Below are 15,725 nucleotides of genomic sequence, written 5' to 3'. Positions count from 1 at the left end.
TGTTACCCGGAGCTGGAAGATTAACTACACAAAACAGGAATTGCATTGGCCGGGAATCGGACCCAGGTCTCCCGCGTGGGAGGCGAGAATTCTACCACTGAACCACCAATGCTGATATGCTCATACTGCTCTCCTAGTGGGGTGTGATTGCTGCAAGGCTGTTACCCAGAGCTGGAAGAGTAGCAACATAAAACAAGATTTGCATTGGCCGGGAATCGGACCCGGGTCTCCCGCGTGGGAGGCGAGATTTCTACCACTGAACCACCAATGCTGATATGCTCACACTTCTTTCCTAGTGGGGTGTTATTGCTGCAAGGCTGTTACCCAGAGCTGGAAGAGTAGCAACACAAAAGACGAATTGCATTGGCCGGTAATCGAATCCAGGTCTCCCGCGTGGGAGGCAAGAATTTTACCACTGAACCACCAATGCTGATATGCTTATACAACTGTCCTAGTGGGGTGTGATTGCTGCAAGGCTGTTACCCAGAGCTGGAAGAGTAGCAACACAAAACAGGAATTGCATTGGCCAGGAATCGGACCCGGGTCTCCCGTGTGGCAGGCGAGAATTCTACCAGTGAACCACCAAGGCGGATATGCTCATACTGCTCTCCTAGTGGGGTGTGATTGCTGCAATGCTGTTACCCAGAGCTGGAAAAGTAGCAACACAAAATAGGATTTGCATTGGCCGGGAATCGGACCCGGAATTCTACCACTGAACCACCAATGCTGATATGCTCATACTGCTGTCCTAGTGGGGTGTGATTGCTGCAAGGCTGTTACCCAGAGCTGAAAGAGTAGCAACATAAAAGAGGATTTGCATTGGCCGGGAATCGGACCTGGGTCTCCCGCGAGGGAGGCGAGAATTCTACCACTGAACCACCAATGCTGATATGCTCATACTGCTCTCCTAGTGGGGTGTGATTGCTGCAAGGCTGTTACCCAGAGCTGGAAGAGAAGCAACAAAAAGGGAACTGCGTTGGCCGGGAATCGGACCCAGGTCTCCTGTGTGGGAGGCGAGAATTCTACCACTAAACCACCAATGCTGATATGCTCATACTGCTGTCCTAGTGGGGTGTGATTGCTGCAAGGCTGTTACCCAGAGCTGGAAGAGTAGCAACATAAAACAGGATTTGCATTGGCCGGGAATCGGACCTGGGTCTCCTGCGAGGGAGGCGAGAATTCTACCACTGAACCACCAATGCTGATATGCTCACACTTCTTTCCTAGTGGGGTGTGATTGCTGCAAGGCTGTTACCCAGAGCTGGAAGAGTAGCAACACAAAAGACGAATTGCATTGGCCGGTAATCGAATCCGGGTCTCCCGCGTGGGAGGCGAGAATTCTACCACTGAACCACCAATGCTGATATGCTCTCACTGCTGTCCTAGTGGGGTGTGATTGCTGCAAGGCTGTTACCCAGAGCTGGAAGAGAAGCAACACAAAAAGGGAACTGCATTGGCCGGTAAGCGAATCCGGGTCTCCCGCGTGGGAGGCGAGAATTCTACCACTGAACCACCAATTCTGATATGCTCATACTGCTCTCCTAGTGGGGTGTGATTGCTGCAAGGCTGTTACCCAGAGCTGGAAGAGAAGCAACACAAAAAGGGAACTGCGTTGGCCGGGAATCAGACCCAGGTCTCCTGTGTGGGAGGCGAGAATTTTACCACTAAACCACCAATGCTGATATGCTCATACTGCTGTCCTAGTGGGGTGTGATTGCTGCAAGGCTGTTACCCAGAGCTGGAAGAGTAGCAACATAAAACAGGATTTGCATTGGCCGGGAATCGGACCCGGGTCTCCCGCGTGGGAGGCGAGAATTCTACCACTGAACCACCAATGCTGATATGCTCACACTTCTTTCCTAGTGGGGTGTTATTGCTGCAAGGCTGTTACCCAGAGCTGGAAGAGTAGCAACACAAAAGACGAATTGCATTGGCCGGTAATCGAATCCGGGTCTCCCACGTGGGAGGCGAGAATTTTACCACTGAACCACCAATGCTGATATGCTTATAAAACTGTCCTAGTGGGGTGTGATTGCTGCAAGGCTGTTACCCAGAGCTGGAAGAGTAGCAACACAAAACAGGAATTGCATTGGCCAGGAATCGGACCCGGGTCTCCCGTGTGGCAGGCGAGAATTCTACCAGTAAACCACCAATGCTGATATGCTCATACTGCTCTCCTAGTGGGGTGTGATTGCTGCAAGGCTGTTACCCAGAGCTGGAAGAGTAGCAACACAAAAGAGGATTTGCATTGGCTGGGAATCGGACCCGGAATTCTACCACTGAACCACCAATGCTGATATGCTCATACTGCTGTCCTAGTGGGGTGTGATTGCTGCAAGGCTGTTACCCAGAGCTGAAAGAGTAGCAACATAAAAGAGGATTTGCATTGGCCGGGAATCGGACCCGGGTCTCCCGCGTGGGAGGCGAGAATTCTACCACTGAACCACCAATGCTGATATGCTCATACTGCTCTCCTAGTGGGGTGTGATTGCTGCAAGGCTGTTACCCAGAGCTGGAAGAGAAGCAACAAAAAGGGAACTGCGTTGGCCGGGAATCGGACCCAGGTCTCCTGTGTGGGAGGCGAGAATTCTACCACTAAACCACCAATGCTGATATGCTCATACTGCTGTCCTAGTGGGGTGTGATTGCTGCAAGGCTGTTACCCAGAGCTGGAAGAGTAGCAACATAAAACAGGATTTGCATTGGCCGGGAATCGGACCTGGGTCTCCTGCGAGGGAGGCGAGAATTCTACCACTGAACCACCAATGCTGATATGCTCACACTTCTTTCCTAGTGGGGTGTGATTGCTGCAAGGCTGTTACCCAGAGCTGGAAGAGTAGCAACACAAAAGACGAATTGCATTGGCCGGTAATCGAATCCGGGTCTCCCGCGTGGGAGGCGAGTATTCTACCACTGAACCACCAATGCTGATATGCTCTCACTGCTGTCCTAGTGGGGTGTGATTGCTGCAAGGCTGTTACCCACAGCTGGAACAGTAGCAACACAAAAGAGAAATTGCATTGGCCGGGAATCGAACCCGGGTCTCCCGCGTGGCAGGCGAGAATTCTACCACTGAACCACCAATGCTGATATCCTCATCCTGCTGTCCTAGTGGGGTGTGATTGCTGCAAGGCTGTTACCCAGAACTGGAAGAGTTGCAACACAAAACAGAAATTGCATTGGCCAGGAATTGGACACAGGACTTCCGCGTGGGAGGCGAGAATTCTACCACTGAACCACCAATGCTGATATGCTCAAACAGCTGTCCTAGTGAGGTGTGATTGCTGCAAGGCTGTTACCCGGAGCTGGAAGATTAACTAAACAAAACAGGAATTGCATTGGCCGGGAATCGGACCCAGGTCTCCCATGTGGGAGGTGAGAATTCTACCACTGAACCACCAAAACTGATATGCTTGTAAATCTGTCCTAGTGGGGTGTGATTGCTGCAAGGCTGTAACCCAGAGCTGGAAGAGAAGCAACACAAAAAGGGAACTGCGTTGACCGGGAATCAGACCCAGGTCTCCTGTGTGGGAGGCGAGAATTCTACCACTAAACCATCAATGCTGATATGCTCATACTGCTGTCCTAGTGGGGTGTGATTGCTGCAAGGCTGTTACCCAGAGCTGGAAGAGTAGCAACACAAAAGACGAATTGCATTGGCCGGTAATCGAATCCGGGTCTCCCGCGTGGCAGGCGAGAATTCTACCAGTGAACCACCAATGCTGATATGCTCATACTGCTCTCCTAGTGGGGTGTGATTGCTGCAAGGCTGTTACCCAGAGCTGGAAGAGTAGCAACACAAAAGAGGATTTGCATTGGCCGGGAATCGGACCCGGGTCTCCCGCGTGGGAGGCAAGAATTCTACCACTGAACCACCAATGCTGATATGCTCATACTGCTCTCCTAGTGGGGTGTGATTGCTGCAAGGCTGTTACCCAGAGCTGGAAGAGAAGCAACACAAAAAGGGAACTGCGTTGGCCGTGAATCGGATCCAGGTCTCCTGTGTGGGAGGCGTGAATTCGACCACTAAATCACCAATGCTGATATGCTCATACTGCTGTCCTAGTAGGGTGTAATTGCTGCAAGGCTGTTACCCAGAGCTGGAAGAGTAGCAACATAAAACAGAAATTGCATTGGCCAGGAATCGGACCCGGGTCACCCGCGTGGGAGGCGAGAATTCTACCACTGAACCATTAATGCTGATATGCTCATGCTGCTGTCCTAGTGGGTTGTGATTGCTGCAAGGCTGTTACCCAGAGCTGGAAGAGTAGCAACACAAAAATGAAATTAAATTGGCCGGGAATCGGACCCAGGTCTACCACGTGGCAGGCAAGAAGTCTACCACTGAACCACCAATGCTGATATGCTCAAACATCTGTCCTAGTGGGGTGTGATTGCTGCAAGGCTGTTACCCGGAGCTGGAAGATTAACTACACAAAACAGGAATTGCATTGACCAGGAATGGGACCCAGGTCTCCCGCGTGGCAGGCGAGAATTCTACCACTGAACCACCAATGCTGATATGCTCATACTGCTCTCCTAGTGGGGTGTGATTGCTGCAAGGCTGTTACCTGGAGCTGGAAGATTAACTACACAAAACAGGAATTGCATTGGCCGGGAATCGGACCCAGGTCTCCCGTGTGGGAGGCGAGAATTCTACCACTGAACCACCAACACTGATATGCTCATACTGCTCTCCTAGTAGGGTGTGATTGCTGCAAGGCTGTTACCCAGAGCTGGAAGAGTAGCAACACAAAACAGGAATTGCATTGACCAGGAATGGGACCCGGGTCTCCCGCGTGGCAGGCGAGAATTCTACCACTGAACCACCAATGCTGATATGCTCATACTGCTCTCCTAGTGGGGTGTGATTGCTGCAAGGCTGTTACCCAGAGCTGGAAGAGTAGCAACACAAAAGAGGATTTGCATTGGCCGGGAATTGGACACAGGACTTCCGCGTGGGAGGTGAGAATTCTACCACTGAACCACCAATGCTGATATGCTTATACAACTGTCCTAGTGGGGTGTGATTGCTGCAAGGCTGTTACCCAGAGCTGAAAGAGTAGCAACACAAAACAAGATTTGCATTGGCCGGGAATCGGACCCGGGTCTCCCGCGTGGCAGGCAAGAATTCTACCACTGAACCACCAATGCTGATATGCTCAAAAATCTGTCCTAGTGAGGTGTGATTGCTGCAAGGCTGTTACCCGGAGCTGGAAGATTAACTAAACAAAACAGGAATTGCATTGGCCGGGAATCGGACCCGGGGGGGTATTCCAGAAAGCTGGGTTAACTTACCATCTGCTAAAACCTAAACTCTCGGTTGATTTACCCAAAACCTGCTTACCGCGAGTATGTTGGTTCCAAAACAGGTGACAAGAGTTAGTTAAATCAACCTCCTGAAGATAACCGCGGGTTAATGCGCGTGCACGTCACACACCTGAAGGCATTTTCAGTAGATCGCCGAATTCACGAGTCACCATAGAAAGTCACGGTGAGAAAAAAAAAGGGCAACGCACTTTACAGAGGCAGAGCTGGAGGTTTTAAACACAGAGATTACACATCTGCTTAAACGAAGGAAAGAAATATAGAATAAGAAATAGATAAGAAAATAAAAAATAAATAATAAGAAAATTTATTAGTTCATTAAATTACACATGCCACCCTCCATTTTATTCATTGTAATGAACAATTAAACTTCTCTTTAACATCCTTTGAGTGTGTTGTGTAACCATTCATGCATTTATTTTTCTTGCCATTAATTTCTTAAGGCCACAATATGTGTATTGACAAATAAGGCTTATAGAAATTGTAATCTTTCTGGAGCTAGAACTCTGTCCAAAGTCATTAAACACAGAAACATTATCATAAAAGGTAATATTTAATTACTGGAGCTCTTTATTTAACACTCTAGAATATTCTTTCTGACATGCAGCTAATAGAAAGAGGCCTTTCTAACTGCTGTGTCCTATAATAAAGGCTTTTCAGTGGTTGAGTTTTTGACTTAAACCACACACTCTGTCACTGTTGTAAGTGATTGTTCCTTCTGCCTCAACTAACAAGCAGTGTAAGAATTTTCTGCACTTTTCCATATTTGCATATTACTCTTGGATCACAAAATCTTTTATCTACATATTTAAATTCTAAAGTAGCTGTATAAGGTCCATCTTCAAAGATAAAGTCACATGAGCATCAACTTAAGGTGAGAAATGTATATGAAAAATATGTTACACGTTGAAAGGTGTGTGTATAAAGCAGTGTACAAAATCATTCATTTTATTTCAGGAAATGAAGAAATGAACAGACCAAACTATTTGATTAAACATAGTTTTTTGACTAATAATATATTTTTAGCACTCTTCCATCTGTTTTGTCTGCTTGGGTCACTGAGATTTCCTCTGGGTCAGGCTGCAGGTACGTGTCATCGTATAAGGCAGAAAAGGGTATCTTTTGTCCTCCAGCAAGTAACAATGTAGTGCCCAGTAATGATTCTATTTTATAATACAAATATAATAAAAATAAACATTGTGTTAAGCAACATTTGCTTTATAGTTTTTTTTTTTTTACTATATTTGTGTTATACACTTGAATCATTACTTCCTGAAAATCAGCCATTTAGCCTCAACATATAGTGATGAGGTGGGGTGTGTGATGAGCTGGTAAGTGGAAGCAGTAATGAGTTTAATAGTTGAAACACCAAAAGATTAAGGATAGAAAATTAAGTTGTACCTGCACACTTATACTTTGGACAAATTTTATATTATCAGTGTCCTTTAGTGACTGATGGAGCTTTAAAATTGGCTGCAATTAATGCACACAATAGCATTTAGAAACCCTGAAAAAATATTATATTAAAAAATGTAGGTGTGTGTGCGTGAATGTATATATGAACGACGTCCTACATCTTAAATTAAAGATATATTTTCCTACAAAAGACAAAGCTGCCACTTATAATATTATACAGAAAAATGTGAGGGTTCAGAAGGAGAGAAAAAACACAAGATCTGTAAGTGAGATTCAAACTCGCTCCGTTGTGCGCTCCGTTATTCTTTATCGACGCACTGTCCACTACGCTATTCCCGTGCTCTGAATCACCTGTGTAATGATACGCAGTAATGTATGACCAAGGAACTGTACAAAAGTGTAAAAAACAGTTCAGTGCCAGGCGTACTGTACAGGTGGTCCTACTGCCACATTGTACAGTTGGCTAAAATGCCCTGACGCGAATACAAAGAGCAGCACTGAATGTTTTTTATGGTAAGCCCAGACCCGCGGTTTGTCACATTTGATTTCAAAAAGGTTTGTTAAATACATTAACATTATGAATTTGGTTATGAAAAAAGCTATGCACTTATAACCCTCTCACAACGAAAAAACTTGTATCTGTGTGTCCACATCCATAAATATTCTCATCAAAAGAGCACGCAATGCTCAGTAAACTCTATGAAACAGACAAACTCTGAAACATAGCAACTTACTCTCTGAACATAACCTGCTCCGGAGCAGGTTATCTTCAGAGAGTAAGTTGCTATGGCTACTTAACATACCCAGAAGTTACCTCCGATTTTGGAACCAAAGTTGAGGTTATCCACCTACTTACTCTCAAACTTACCCGGGTATGTCACATAACCTGCTTTCTGGAACAGCCCCCAGGTCTCCCATGTGGGAGGTGAGAATTCTACCACTGAACCACCAAAACTGATATGCTCGTAAATCTGTCCTAGTGGGGTGTGATTGCTGCAAGGCTGTAACCCAGAGCTGGAAGAGAAGCAACACAAAAAGGGAACTGCGTTGACCGGGAATCGGACCCAGGTCTCCTGTGTGGGAGGCGAGAATTCTACCACTAAACCATCAATGCTGATATGCTCATACTGCTGTCCTAGTGGGGTGTGATTGCTGCAAGGCTGTTACCCAGAGCTGGAAGAGTAGCAACCTAAAACAGGATTTGCATTGGCCGGGAATCGGACCTGGGTCTCCTGCGAGGGAGGCGAGAATTCTACCACTGAACCACCAATGCTGATATGCTCACACTTCTTTCCTAGTGGGGTGTGATTGCTGCAAGGCTGTTACCCAGAGCTGGAAGAGTAGCAAACACAAAAGACAAATTGCATTGGCCGGTAATCGAATCCGGGTCTCCCTCGTGGGAGGCGAGAATTTTACCACTGAACCACCAATGCTGATATGCTTATACAACTGTCCTAGTGGGGTGTGATTGCTGCAAGGCTGTTACCCAGAGCTGGAAGAGTAGCAACACAAAACAGGAATTGCATTGGCCAGGAATCGGAGCCGGGTCTCCCGCGTGGCAGGCGAGAAGTCTACCAGTGAACCACCAATGCTGATATGCTCATACTGCTCTCCTAGTGGGGTGTGATTGCTGCAAGGCTGTTACCCAGAGCTGAAAGAGAAGCAACACAAAAAGGGAACTGCGTTGGCCGGGAATCGGATCCAGGTCTCCTGTGTGGGAGGCGTGAATTCGACCACTAAACCACCAATGCTGATATGCTCATACTGCTGTCCTAGTAGGGTGTAATTGCTGCAAGGCTGTTACCCAGAGCTGGAAGAGTAGCAACATAAAACAGAAATTGCATTGGCCAGGAATCGGACCCGGATCACCCGCGTGGGAGGCGAGAATTCTACCACTGAACCATTAATGCTAATATGCTCATACTGCTCTCCTAGTGGGGTGTGATTGCTGCAAGGCTGTTACCCAGAGCTGGAAGAGAAGCAACACAAAAAGCGAAATGCGTTGGCCGGGAATCGGACCCAGGTCTCCTGTGTGGGAGGCGAGAATTCTACTACTAAACCACCAATGCTGATATGCTCATACTGCTGTCCTAGGGGGTGTGATTGCTGCAAGGCTGTTACCCAGAGCTGTAAGAGTAGCAACACAAAGGACAATTTGCATTGGCCGGAAATCGGACCCGGGTCTCCTGCGTGGCAAGCAAGAATTCTACAATTGAACCACCAATGCTGATATCCTCATACTGCTGTCCTAGTGGGGTGTGATTACTGCAGGCTGTTACCCAGAGCTGGAAGATTAGCAACACAAAACAGGAATTGCATTGGCCAGGAATCGGACCCAGGTCTCCCGCGTGGGAGGCGAGACTTCTACCCCTGAACCATCAATGCTGATATGCTCATGCTGCTGTCCTAGTGGGTTGTGATTGCTGCAAGGCTGTTACCCGGAGCTGGAAGAGTTGCAACACAAAAAAGAAATTGCATTGGCCGAGAATCGGACCCAGGTCTACCGCGTGGCAGGCAAGAATTCTACCACTGAACCACCAATGCTGATATGCTCAAACATCTGTCCTAGTGGGGTGTGATTGCTGCAAGGCTGTTACCCGGAGCTGGAAGATTAACTACACAAAACAGGAATTGCATTGGCCGGGAATCGGACCCAGGTCTCCCGCGTGGGAGGCGAGAATTCTACCACTGAACCACCAACACTGATATGCTCATACTGCTCTCCTAGTAGGGTGTGATTGCTGCAAGGCTGTTACCCAGAGCTGGAAGAGTAGCAACACAGAACAGGAATTGCATTGACCAGGAATCGGACCCGGGTCTCCCGCGTGGCAGGCGAGAAGTCTACCAGTGAACCATCAATGCTGATATGCTCATACTGCTCTCCTAGTGGGGTGTGATTGCTGCAAGGCTGTTACCCAGTGCTGGAAGAGTAGCAACACAAAAGAGGATTTGCATTGGCCGGGAATCGGACCCGGCTCTCCCGCGTGGGAGGCGAGAATTCTACCACTGAACCACCAATGCTGATATGCTCATACTGCTCTCCTAGTGGGGTGTGATTGCTGCAAGGCTGTTACCCAGAGCTGGAAGAGAAGCAACACAAAAGAGGATTTGCATTGGCCGGGAATCGGACCCGGGTCTCCCGCGTGGGAGGCGAGAATTCTACCACTGAACCACCAATGCTGATATGCTCATACTGCTCTCCTAGTGGGGTGTGATTGCTGCAAGGCTGTTACCCAGAGCTGGAAGAGAAGCAACACAAAAAGGGAACTGCGTTGGCCGGGAATCGGACCCAGGTCTCCTGTGTGGGAGGCGAGAATTCTACCACTAAAGCACCAATGCTGATATGCTCATACTGCTGTCCTAGTGGGGTGTGATTGCTGCAAGGCTGTTACCCAGAGCTGGAAGAGTAGCAACATAAAAAAGGATTTGCATTGGCCGGGAATCAGACCTGGGTCTCCTGCGTGGGAGGCGAGAATTCTACCACTGAACCACCAATGCTGATATGCTCACACTGCTGTCCTAGTGGGGTGTGATTGCTGCAAGGCTGTTACCCACAGCTGGAACAGTAGCAACACAAAACAGAAATTGCATTGGCCTGGAATTGGACACAGGACTTCCGCGTGGGAGGTGAGAATTCTACCACTGAACCACCAATGCTGATATGCTTATACAACTGTCCTAGTGGGGTGTGATTGCTGCAAGGCTGTTACCCAGAGCTGAAAGAGTAGCAACACAAAACAAGATTTGCATTGGCCGGGAATCGGACCCGGGTCTCCCGTGTGGCAGGCGAGAATTCTACCACTGAACCACCAATGCTGATATGCTCAAACATCTGTCCCAGTGAGGTGTGATTGCTGCAAGGCTGTTACCCGGAGCTGGATGATTAACTAAACAAAACAGGAATTGCATTGGCCGGGAATCGGACCCAGGTCTCCCATGTGGGAGGTGAGAATTCTACCACTGAACCACCAAAACTGATATGCTCGTAAATCTGTCCTAGTGGGGTGTGATTGCTGCAAGGCTGTTACCCAGAGCTGGAAGAGAAGCAACACAAAAAGGGAACTGCGTTGGCCGGGAATCGGACCCAGGTCTCCTGTGTGGGAGGCGAGAATTCTACCACTAAACCATCAATGCTGATATGCTCATCCTGCTGTCCTAGTGGGGTGTGATTGCTGCAAGGCTGTTACCCAGAACTGGAAGAGTTGCAACACAAAACAGAAATTGCATTGGCCAGGAATCGGACACAGGACTCCCGCTCTGGAGGGGAGAATTTTACCACTGAACCACAAATGCTGATATGCTTACACAACTGTCCTAGTGGGGTGTGATTGCTGCAAGGCTGTTACCCAGAGCTGAAAGAGTAGAGACACAAAACCAGATTTACATTGGCCAGGAATCGGACCCGGGTCTCCGGCGTGGCAGGCGAGAATTCTACCGCTAAACCACCAAAGCTGATATGCTTTTACAACTGTCCTAGTGGGGTGTGATTGCTGCAAGGCTGTTACCCAGAGCTGGAAGAGTAGCAACAAAAAACAGGATTTGCATTGGCCAGGGATCGGACCCGGGTCTCCCACGTGGCAGGCGAGAATTCTACCACTAAACCACCAATGCTGAGCCATGTTGTTCTTAGCCTTTGTGTTATGTGAGTGTTAAAAGGCCGTCAACTAGAGTTGTAACAGGAGGCACACAAAACAGCAGTTGCATTGGCCGGGAATCGGACCCGGGTCTCCCGCGTGGCAGGCGAGAATTCTACCAATGAACCACCAATGCTGATATGCTAATAGATCTGTCCTAGTGGGGTGTGATTGCTGCAAGGCTGTTACCCAGAACTGGAAGAGTTGCAACACAAAACAGGAATTGTATTGGCCAGGAATCGGACACGGGTCTCCCGCGTGGCAGGCGAGAATTCTACCACTGAACCACCAAAGCTGATATGCTCATACATCTGTCCTAGTGGGGTGTGATTGCTGCAAGGCTGTTACCCAGAGCTGGAAGAGTAGCAACACAAAACAGGATTTGCATTGGCCAGGAATCGGACCCGGGTCTCACGCGTGGCAGGCGAGAATTGTACCACTGAACCACCAATGCTGAGCCATGTTGTTCTTTGCCTTTGTGTTATGTGAGTGCTAAAAGGCCGTTAACTAGAGTTGTAACAGGAGGCACACAAAACAGCAATTGCATTGGCCGGGAATTGGACCCGGGTCTCCTGTGTGGCAGACGAGAATTCTACCATTTAAGCACCACTGCTAATATGCTCTTACTGCTGTCCTAGTTGGGTGTGATTGCTGCAAGGCTGTTACCCAGAGCTGGAAGAGTAGCAACAGAAAAGAGGATATGCATTGGCCCGGAATCGAACCCGGGTCTCCCACGTGGCAGGCGAGAATTCTACCACTGAAGTACCAATGCTGTTGTGATCAGAAATCTGTCCTAGTGGGGTGTGATTGCTGCAAGGATGTTACCCAGTGCTGGAAGTGTAGCAACACAAAACAGGGTCTGCATTGGCCGGAAATCGGACCCGGGTCTCCCGCATATGAGGCGGGAATTCTACCACTGAACCACCAATGCTGATATGCTCATACTGCTCTCCTAGTGGGGTGTGATTGCTGCAAGGCTGTTACCCAGAGCTGGAAGAGAAGCAACACAAAAACGGAACTGCGTTGGCCGGGAATCGGACCCAGGTCTCCTGTGTGGGAGGCGAGAAATCTACCACTAAACCACCAATGCTGATATGCTCATACTGCTGTCCTAGTGGGGTGTGATTGCTGCAAGGCTGTTACCCAGAGCTGTAAGAGTAGCAACACAAAAGAGGATTTGCATTGGCCGGGAATCGGACTGGGGTCTCCTGCGTGGCAGGCAAGAATTCTAGCACTGAACCATCAATGCAGATATGCTTATGTCGCTGCCCTAGTGGGGTGTGACTGCTGCAACCCTGTTACCCAGAGCTGGAAGATTAGCAACACAAAACAGGAATTGCATTGGCCAGGAATCGGACCCGGGTCTCCTGCGTGGAAGGCGAGAATTCTACCACTGAACCTCCAATGCTGATATGCTCGTACTACTGTCCTAGTGGGGTGTGATTGCTGCAAGGCTGTTACCCAGAGCTGGAAGAGTAGCAACAGAAAAACAGGGTTTGCATTGGCCAGGAACCAGACCAGGGTCTCCCACGTGGCAGGCGAGAATTCTACCAGTGAACCACCAATGCTGATATTGCTGCCCTAGTGGGGTGTGACTGCTGCAACCCTGTTACCCAGAGCTGGAAGATTAGCAACAAAAAGCAGGAATTGCTTTGGCCAGGAATCGGACCCGGGTCTCCCGCGTGGGGGGCGAGAATTCTACCACTGAACCACCAATGCTGATATGCTCATACTTCTGTCCTAGTGGGGTGTGATTGCTGCAAGGCTGTTACCCAGAGCTGGAAGAGTAGCAACAGAAAAACAGGGTTTGCATTGGCCAGGAACACACCAGGGTCTCCCACGTGGCAGGCGAGAATTCTACCAGTAAACCACCAATGCTGATATGCTTGTACTGCTGTCCTAGTGGGGTCTGATTGCTGCAAGGCTGTTACCCAGAGCTGGAAGAGTAGCAACACAAAACAGGGTTTTCATTGGCCAGGAACCGGACCAGGGCCTCCCACAAGGCAGGCGAGAATTCTACCAGAGAACCACCAATGCTGATATGCTCATATTGCTGTCCTAGTGGGGGGGTGTGATTGCTGCAAGGCTGTTACCCAGAGGTGGAAGATTAGCAACACCAAACAGGAATTGCATTGGCAAGGAATCGGACCCGGGTCTCCCACGTGGGAGGCGAGAATTCTACCACTGAGTCACCAATGCTAATATGCTCAGACTGCTCTCCTAGTGGGGTGTGATTGCTGCAAGGCTGTTACCCAGAGCTGGAAGAGAAGCAACACAAAAAGCGAACTGCGTTGGCTGGGAATCGGACCCAGGTCTCCTGTGTGGGAGGCGAGAATTCTACTACTAATCCACCAATGCTGATATGCTCATACTGCTGTCCTAGGGGGTGTGATTGCTGCAAGGCTGTTACCCAGAGCTGTAAGAGTAGCAACACAAAGGACAATTTGCATTGGCCGGGAATCGGACCCGGGTCTCCTGCGTGGCAAGCAAGAATTCTACCACTGAACCACCAATGCTGATATCAACATACTGCTGTCCTAGTGGGGTGTGATTACTGCAAGGCTGTTACCCAGAGCTGGAAGATTAGCAACACAAAACAGGAATTGCATTGGCCAGGAATCGGACCCGGGTCTCCCGCGTGGGAGGCGAGACTTCTACCCCTGAACCATCAATGCTGATATGCTCATGCTGCTGTCCTAGTGGGTTGTGATTGCTGCAAGGCTGTTACCCGGAGCTGGAAGAGTTGCAACACAAAAAAGAAATTGCATTGGCCGAGAATCGGACCCAGGTCTACCGCGTGGCAGGCAAGAATTCTACCACTGAACCACCAATGCTGATATGCTCACACTGCTCTCCTAGTAGGGTGTGATTGCTGCAAAGCTGTTACCCAGAGCTGGAAGAGAAGCAACACAAAAAAGGAACTGTGTTAGCCGTGAATCGGACCCGGGCCTCCCACGTGGCAGGCAAGAATTCTACCACTGAACCACCAATGCTGATATGCTCACACTGCTGTCCTAGTGGGGTGTGATTGCTGCAAGGCTGTTACCCAGAGCTGGAAGATTAGCAACACAAAAAAGGAATTGCATTGAACGGTAATCGAATCCGGGTCTCCCGCATGGCAGGCGAGAATTCTACCACTGAACCACCAATGCTGATATGCCAATAGATCTGTCCTAGTGGGGTGTGATTGCTGCAAGGCTGTTACCCAGCGCTGGAAGAGTAGCAACACAAAAGAGGAATTGCATTGGCTGGGAATCGGACCCGGGTCTCCTGCGTGGGAGGCGAGAATGCTACCACTGAACCACCAATGCTGATATGCACATACTACTGTCCTAGTGGGGTGTGATTGCTGCAAGGCTGTTACACAGAGCTGGAAGAGTAGCAACACAAAAGAGGATTTGTATTTGCCAGGAATCGGACCCGGGTCTCCCGCGTGGCAGGTGAGAATTCTACCAGTGAACCACCAATGCTGATATGCGCATACTGCTGTCCTAGTTGGGTGTGATTTCTGCACGGCTGTTACCCAGAGCTGAAAGAGTAGCAACACAAAACAGGAATTGCATTGGCCGGGAATCGGACCCGGGTCTCCAGCATGGCAGGCGAGAATTCCACCACTGAACCACCAATGCTGACACATATTGTTCTTTGCCTTTGTGCTTTGTGGCTCCTAGGAGACAGCTCGGACCAGTTAAGCATGTAAGGTTGGCCAAGTGGGCTTAGACGCTGCATTCAGGACGCAGTCTCTCCTGGAGGCGTGGGTTCAAATACCACATCTGACAAACCAAATTTTTGGCTACGCGTTCAGGCTCAGTTCTTTAACTCTGGCGCCATGTCCGAGTGATACAGTAACACCGACAAAGCACAGCATCAATCTCTTTGAGCCAAAGTTCATGCACCGTAGCAGTGTCCCTGGCAGACTTAATGGGCACTTTAGACTGTAGGTTTTAAGGCGTTTCCGATCAAGGTATTGTCCACAAAAACTCGAAGATGCTTATGAAAAAAAAAAACAATGGACGAAGGCTTTAATGCAAGTGAACCGAAAGGGGATCAAAAGAACTGTCTTGGAATGCCATGTAGTGGAATGTTCTGGGATGCCATTGATTTTTAAGGCAATGGGATTCGCAGGACTTTTCGTCAAATCCTCGCACAACGTTAATTCATGACATTTGACAGATCCACGCCGAACGTTAAGCGACAACGTGATAGGAATGGCGGCATCATTGCTTCAGACTTAGGAAATGTTCTTGGAACTTCACGCCGCCAGGCCTCCAGAGGAGTTGTAGCTTTTTTCGCCCTGGGGAAGCATGATCCACACGGAAGGGGATAAAAAATGCCACCCAGTCATCT

The 15,725-nt window shown here is 48.9% G+C and overlaps 1 protein-coding gene and 14 non-coding genes across 16 annotated transcripts in view; 1 reads left to right on the top strand and 14 right to left on the bottom strand.

Moving 5' to 3' along the window:
- LOC110439394 (uncharacterized) overlaps positions 1-15,725 on the top strand; it is a 97,970-nt gene that overhangs the window by 75,376 nt on the left and 6,869 nt on the right. The gene's annotated exons all lie outside the window — the stretch shown is intronic.
- Positions 42-112, bottom strand: trnag-gcc (transfer RNA glycine (anticodon GCC)). Its single transcript has one exon. It is a non-coding gene; the product is annotated as a tRNA-Gly (tRNA).
- Positions 201-271, bottom strand: trnag-ccc (transfer RNA glycine (anticodon CCC)). Its single transcript has one exon. It is a non-coding gene; the product is annotated as a tRNA-Gly (tRNA).
- trnag-ccc (transfer RNA glycine (anticodon CCC)) lies at positions 816-886 on the bottom strand. The gene has a single exon. It is a non-coding gene; the product is annotated as a tRNA-Gly (tRNA).
- trnag-ccc (transfer RNA glycine (anticodon CCC)) lies at positions 1,291-1,361 on the bottom strand. Its single transcript has one exon. It is a non-coding gene; the product is annotated as a tRNA-Gly (tRNA).
- On the bottom strand, positions 1,768-1,838 carry trnag-ccc (transfer RNA glycine (anticodon CCC)). Its single transcript has one exon. It is a non-coding gene; the product is annotated as a tRNA-Gly (tRNA).
- Positions 1,927-1,997, bottom strand: trnag-ccc (transfer RNA glycine (anticodon CCC)). Its single transcript has one exon. It is a non-coding gene; the product is annotated as a tRNA-Gly (tRNA).
- trnag-ccc (transfer RNA glycine (anticodon CCC)) lies at positions 2,383-2,453 on the bottom strand. The gene has a single exon. It is a non-coding gene; the product is annotated as a tRNA-Gly (tRNA).
- Positions 2,858-2,928, bottom strand: trnag-ccc (transfer RNA glycine (anticodon CCC)). Its single transcript has one exon. It is a non-coding gene; the product is annotated as a tRNA-Gly (tRNA).
- On the bottom strand, positions 3,017-3,087 carry trnag-gcc (transfer RNA glycine (anticodon GCC)). Its single transcript has one exon. It is a non-coding gene; the product is annotated as a tRNA-Gly (tRNA).
- On the bottom strand, positions 3,812-3,882 carry trnag-ccc (transfer RNA glycine (anticodon CCC)). Its single transcript has one exon. It is a non-coding gene; the product is annotated as a tRNA-Gly (tRNA).
- On the bottom strand, positions 9,377-9,447 carry trnag-ccc (transfer RNA glycine (anticodon CCC)). The gene has a single exon. It is a non-coding gene; the product is annotated as a tRNA-Gly (tRNA).
- Positions 9,695-9,765, bottom strand: trnag-ccc (transfer RNA glycine (anticodon CCC)). The gene has a single exon. It is a non-coding gene; the product is annotated as a tRNA-Gly (tRNA).
- On the bottom strand, positions 9,854-9,924 carry trnag-ccc (transfer RNA glycine (anticodon CCC)). The gene has a single exon. It is a non-coding gene; the product is annotated as a tRNA-Gly (tRNA).
- trnag-gcc (transfer RNA glycine (anticodon GCC)) lies at positions 13,824-13,894 on the bottom strand. Its single transcript has one exon. It is a non-coding gene; the product is annotated as a tRNA-Gly (tRNA).

The sequence above is a fragment of the Danio rerio genome, chromosome 4, assembly GCF_052040795.2.
Source record: "Danio rerio strain M-AB ecotype USA chromosome 4, GRCz13ab, whole genome shotgun sequence".
Classification (NCBI taxonomy): domain Eukaryota; kingdom Metazoa; phylum Chordata; class Actinopteri; order Cypriniformes; family Danionidae; genus Danio; species Danio rerio.
This window is presented reverse-complemented; position numbering and strand designations above follow the sequence as displayed.